Below are 6,832 nucleotides of genomic sequence, written 5' to 3' on the forward strand. Positions count from 1 at the left end.
AATCGGTGATGCCGCCAATACCACGGGTGCAGGGATGTGGTGGTTCCCTGTAGTCGGGGAGAGTGGCCTTGGTCCATGAACCGGAATGAGAAGCAAACGGTTGCTTGGGAGTAACTCGACAGTGCTCCAAGCGTGTGTGTTAGGTTTACCCTTGCAAGGTTGGAAATTCAATTCAGAATCGTCCGTTTCTCACGGAAATTGAGACTGCTTGATCCCTTTGCCATATAGAGTAAGAAGTGGAACAATGATGATACTTAATCTGGTTGGATGAAATTAATTTCTATACCATGTTTGTATAGATAGGTGCTTACCTAGAATGTTAAATAAAACTAGAATCTGAAAGCTAAAACTTGAAATTAAGGACTTACTCTTTGTTGCTTTTCAGCAAAAGAAACCCAGAGCCTTCACAAGCCTTGCATGTCTAGTTAAATGGCTAATGTATACCATTTCGTCTGGTCAGCCTTGCTGAGTATTAGTATACTTAGTCTTGCTTGTGACTTTGTTTTCAGGTAAATGTTTGGGATGCTTGGTGAGATTGATGTCATGTACGGGCTTCATCATGATGTCATATATCGTCGCTAATTGTCGTTTCCTTTTCCGTTGTTTTTAAACTCTGAAGGACTTATCTACTTTCAAATTTCTGAGGTACCCGATTTGAATTCTCAAACTCAGTTTGTAATAACATTTACTATTAAGTTTGTATTGTAAAATTTATGGCTGTTGTAATCTCTGGTCTCACCTTCGCGTGTGGTATGTTGTTTCGATCGGAAATACAGTGGATCGGGATTTTACCCGACAGACTGTCAGATTACTCCGTTTGAAGTGCGTATTAACCATTTTATAGGATAGGGTGATGGTTAACGCACTTGAGCCGGATTAATTTAGGCGGTTCTGCCACACCTCTAGAGCCTAATGTCGACACGGCCAGCCTATCTCAACGGAAAAGCAGCTGCACCTCCACGGGCCTTCCTGCCGATACGGGAATCACCGCAATTGAAACGACGGCCTAGCAGCACTATCCGGTGGATGAGATAACCCAGCGGACACCTTGTGTGCTTCAAACTTCCTTTAAGAACTTAACGTTCACTGTTGCATATGGTTCCGCCATGCCAAGCACACCAGGCGAGGTGTACCATGGGCAGGAGATCCCGGCTGGATACGCTAAAGTTGGCGTCGAGGAGGTGTGCAATGATTGGAAGAATCTCGAGCTTGATATTCCTGGAGGCAACGGGGAGACGACACTAGCAGACGCCACTCATGGCTACATCCTTTGGAACAAGCGGTACATCATGCTCAAGCCTACCGATCAGGGATCAAGGCCGGCATCTTCGCAACGGCCCACTCCTGGTTCACCTCCTCCGCCATCGTCTCCACAACCTACCCCAGAACACTCTCCTTCATCTTTATCTCCTGGGCAGCCATCGACTACTCCTGCTTCACCGCCATCTAATGGTTCACCTCCTCTACCACCGCCAAAGAAGCCAGAAAAGGAGTCAGAGAAGCATACCAGTGGACCCTGCAAAATTGAAATTTTTAATTGGAACGTGCGAATCGAACAAGAGGAAGTTAATTGATAAACCGCTTTCGGACTACAATCGCTCGATTAAGAAATCATATGAGAAGAGGAAATCAGGGTCATCATTGTCCGATGTTCCACAGCTCGGGGCCCAAAAGAAACAGTCAATAGAACCACTAGTTGTGCTAAATCAGGAACAATAAGGATTTTTGTCTTTCTTGCAATCATCAAAGCTCACTACTGATCAAATAATAGGGGCTCCGAATCAAGATCCAGATCTGTAGACAGATTATCCGATAGCTCCAGTGGTGAAATGGCCATATAAGGAGGGCACCAGCCTTGTCCCCCAGAGATCGTACCTTTGCTGCCAACACAAATGCGAAGGCTACATCAATTGTACATGAAGGCGATGCCAGATTGTAACTTCATGCAGGGCGCAAAGATTACAGATGAAGATTTCCTTCGTGGAGAGGTCATCATATGGATTGATTGGGAAGATGTGTACTAATTGTACTATCAGGACTCCCCCGACATCTCTATCGTCAGTTTGTGGCTTCTGTAAGTGTGTTCTTTAAATCTTGTTCATTACCATATATAACTAAGGAATATTATTGCTTGTTCCAAACCTATTGATTCCTTACTTCATTTTATATCCCGTAGGATGGAGATTCAAACTTGCCGAAAAAGGGTATTTTCACATTGGCTTCGTCGACCCATCGATTGTGAATTGCAAGAATCTCAAGAGCAATCCTGTCGAAATATTCAAAAACATGTACAAGTACTTAAGCGTTCAACACTACAAGTCTTACATACTATTTCTATACAACTTTGCGTAAGTCTTTTCTGTCATGTAACTCTTTTAGTTCTGTATAACTGGATTTTAATAACCATACATGAAATCTTGCAGAGATCACTGGATACTAGTTGTCATATTTCCTGACCAGAGCTTAGCGCTTGTTATGGACTCAGTGCGGAGAAATCCAAACCAATATAAAGACATCAGCGACATGTTGAACAAGTAATTAATTCTTGTCTTACCACCTCAATCGCCATTACTTTGAAATCAACGACAACTGTATTTATTTGTTTTGATTCATGTTCAGGGTTTGGAAGAAATTCATTTGAAAGCATAGTGGCAATTTCAGCGCCGAACTAAAATGGAAGAAAAACTTTTCGGTAGGGATAGGATTCTGCTTTATTTGCATGTTCCATATCTTTTAGTATATGAATACATTGACAGCTAATTATTTTATTTATTTCTATTAAAGTGTTGGAGGAGGCAGGCGCAGGGCACTAATTTATGCGCATACTGTGTCATAGAGAATGTCCATGGCCATATAGGTGCTCAAAACACCTTTACCGCATGGCAGCAGGAAGTAAGCAAAAAACTTTATCAAAGTTGCAACTTGTTTTGTAAATTGCTCTAATTAAAATTCTCACTTTTTTCCACAGCTCAGTGCAATGCGAGACACACTCATACTAGAGGAAAGGATTTTGGTGATTCAAGAAGCCATGTGCGAATTTATTGCTCAGGAGGTCCTCCACCCGGCAGGGGAATTTTACTATGATGGAGTGTCAAACATAGATAATAGGAGTAAGTATGACAATATTAAGTAAAGCTTTTTGCTTTTTTTGCACTTGGTATGTAATTAAGTATATATGTATATATCTGTGCTTATCTATGTATGTTTATGTAAACAACTATATATATATATAAACTCCACTAATACACACACACACACACACACACACACACACACACACACACACACACACACTACATTCTCTATTTAGCACCTAGGGTGCTGAATAAATTATTCAGCGCCCCTCCCCCAACCCCGAAAGCAAAAAATGTGATCCCAAAACCGGAAAATTCTTCTTTAAACCGGAAAAAGATAAGCATCCATTCCGCAATTGGAAAATTAGGAGGTTCAAACTGGAAATTGTTCTGTGTGACCGGAAAATTTAGCTCATCCATTCCGCAACTGGAAAATTATGAGGTTCAAACCGGAAATTATTCTGTGTGACCAGAAAATCTAGCTGAGTCATGGCCATTCATTTTGCAACATAAAAATGAAGCTCCTAAAGTCGACGGCCAAGTCCAAACAAACCTAAGAGAAATAAACTGAGGCATTAGAAGGCATCAACAGGAACTTTGACAAATAATCATTCGTTTCCACCTTATTTTGTTTTCCTGTGGCAAAAAGGTCAACATTCTTCTACCCATGTTGTCAATTTAAATAACTTATCTAGCCTCAGTGTGATCCCACACCCAACGTGCTTGATATATTCATAATTTTCTTGTTAAAAATTTTGATTTTTCCGACCACGGCCGATACTTTTTTCGAGGCAAATGGATTTCTTATGTAGTCCAACATACTTGATATTCATAATTTTCTTTTTACAAATTTTACTTTTTCGGTTACAATAACACGTTTACGGTTATTTAATCTTTATTTTCCTGTTTCAGCCTATTTCGAGTAATTTTCGGGGTAAGTCACAATTTTCTGGTCTAAAAAATATATTTTCTGGTTCCAGATCCCTGAATAGAGGTGTGTCATGTTCTTTTCCGATTAAGATTACAAGTTTCCGGTTTTGAGATTCCATTTTCCGGTTTCAAATCCCTGTTCATGTGTTTTTCTGGTTGAACAGAGAATTTTCCGGTTTCGGGATTCTATTTTCGGGTTTCAAATCCCTGTTCATGTGTGGTTTTCTGGTTGAATAAAGAATTTTCCGGTTTTGGGATTCCATTTTCCGGTTTCAAATCCCTATTTATGGGTTTTTCCGGTTCAACAAAGATTTTTCCGGTTTTGAGATTTCATTTTCTAGTTTCGGGTTGAGGGCTGGTGTGGGGGGTTGGGGGGCGCTGGATAATAATCCAACACCCTGCGCTCTAAATAGCGCCCCCTATATATATATGTATATACATATATGTATATATATATATGTATATATATATATTCATTTAGTTGTTCTATATGGTCCTCTGGCAGTACCCAGACCAGCCGCACAGCCGACGCACCCGCATCCTGATCGCGCAGTTCCTGGTTCCCCCGTTCCGTCATCCTCCCTATTGACACAAAATCACACCAAACACACTCGAATTCGCTAGAACGCGTGAACGATCGCCAAAACGATCAACACCGACGAAACTCTGGGCAGACTGGTCTGACAGGTGCTGTCGACCAGTTTGAGCGGTGCAGGCAGAGCTTCGCGTAGAACATAGAACAGCGAGCTCAGGAGGGATCCCGTCGGAGCTCGTGAACGTAGGGTTGTCCTGAGGTCAGCAGGCCACTCAGAACATCTTCAAACGCCGTCGAGACGAGAGAAGAAAGCAATTAGGGTTTGGAAAAGGCTAGGGCTTGAGAGACAAAAAGTAATGCGATATTTTGATTGATTCGATTGGGAATAACCTCAATCGGCCTTAACCTTTATATTTATTGGCCGGGGAAGATGTACACCTTCACAATTACGGTTACAAAAGGACTCTTTACAAGAAACCTAATTCTACTCGGACTGTAAAGACTAGACAGGTCTGACTGGTCGGCCCGAATTTGGCTGTCAACATATGCCCCCCTGCTTTTTAGTGAGTTTACAGGCTTTAAAGCAAACAACAGAAATGTGCTATACAATACTAGGGCTTAAAAAAATACTACTAAGGGCGATCTTCATAAATCGGCCATCTTCTCTTCATGCATCTTGCCACACGCTGGAGTAATATTTCTTCAAGTATCTCCCTGACGGAGGTACATCAGGGTACCTCCTATCCGAGTAGTTATCTCTCGACTGGGTACCTACTCGGCCAGGATCACTTTGCATGACTACCCGGCGGATAGGCACTCGGCTAGACGTCGGAAGGTTCCTCCGAGGATCTCAATCGACCTGACTCCATGTAACAACCCGAGTAGATATCCTCCCTTACTTGTAACCCACAGCACCTGGCCTATAAAGGCGCCGTGAGGAGACCCATAGAAAACACATCTGATCATTCATCGTCGTCTAGCTCATACAATACACAAAACATAGGACGTAGGGTATTACGCTCCCGAGCGGTCCGAACCTGTCTAAACCCTAGCGTCATCTCGCGACCATCTAACTCTTGGCTCCGGAATCCCCCCTTCACCTACAAATCTACCACCGGACATACTCCTGGTGGACTTGCCGGATAAGCAATCCGACAGTTGGCGCGCCAGGTAGGGGATATTTCTCAGGAGTCCTTGCAGTGAGTTCGATGGCATCAAGATTCGGCGTCTTCTTCTCCGCCAATGTCAGCATCCAGATGCAAGCCGTAGCCGGACTCTCTTTCACTTTTAGTAGTTTCCCAGAAACTACGATTCCCCGGAATCCACCCACCAGCCCCTTGAGCACCGAGAGCGGCAATTCCACGAGCGTCAGATCCGATCTGACAGCTCAGAGCTCCATCACCCGTCGAGTTTCCGAACTCAACATCAACGATCCTTCGATCGTTCGCCCCAGGGCAACACATTGCCCTGTCATCTCCAACGCCGATCTAATCTCCGGAATAGATCGCGTTACCAGATCCATCGCCGAGTGCATTCAACTCGGCAAGAACGTGCTAGGTCGTCCAGGCGACTCGGCCTCTGCGCCCCACGATCTTCGTAATAGCTCGGCGGTGTACTCGGATCAGGTACGAGTACGCATGGGAAATCTGCGCATCACCGAGTTGGATCAGTCTGACTCGGAACAGATCCGATGTGATTGGCCCTCACATCCTGAGGCCGAATATTAGGTCGCCATCTTCACCCTCCCGCCCAACCGCAACAGCCCCGACGACTGGCGCCAGATCTCGGTCGTCTCGCTAGACTCTGAGTCCTTCGACGGTGTGGCAGAACTGCCAAAATTAATTCGGCTCAAGCGAGTTAACCATCACCATTAAAGATGAAATGATTAACTCACACTTCGAATGGAGAAATCTGACAGTCTGTCGGGTAAAATCCCGATTAAACCACTATATTTCGGATCGAAACAACATACCTCACTCGAAGGTGAGCCTAGAGATTACAATAATCATAAAGTTTACAACACAAACTTTAACAGTAAATGTTATTACAAACTGAGTTTGAGAATTCAAACAGGGTACCTCAGAAATTTGAAAGTAGATAAGTTCTTCAGAGTTTATAAACAGCGAAAAAGAAAACGATATATAGCGACGATATATGACATCATGATGAAGCCCGTACATGACGTCAATCTCACCAAGCATTCCAAAGATTACCTGAAACCAAAGTCACAAGCAAGACTGAGTATACTAATACTCAGCAAGACTAACCCGACTAAGGGTATATAATATCCCTT

At 43.3% G+C, this 6,832-nt stretch overlaps 1 long non-coding RNA gene across 1 annotated transcript; it reads left to right on the forward strand.

Moving 5' to 3' along the window:
• Positions 1–782: 782 nt before the first annotated feature.
• Positions 783–3,134, forward strand: LOC120642928. Its single transcript, XR_005662796.1, has 6 exons — positions 783–2,074; positions 2,177–2,348; positions 2,424–2,534; positions 2,620–2,692; positions 2,837–2,892; positions 2,969–3,134. It is a non-coding gene; the product is annotated as an uncharacterized LOC120642928 (long non-coding RNA).
• Positions 3,135–6,832: the final 3,698 nt, after the last annotated feature.

Source organism: Panicum virgatum, chromosome 7K (assembly GCF_016808335.1).
Source record: "Panicum virgatum strain AP13 chromosome 7K, P.virgatum_v5, whole genome shotgun sequence".
NCBI lineage: Eukaryota > Viridiplantae > Streptophyta > Magnoliopsida > Poales > Poaceae > Panicum > Panicum virgatum.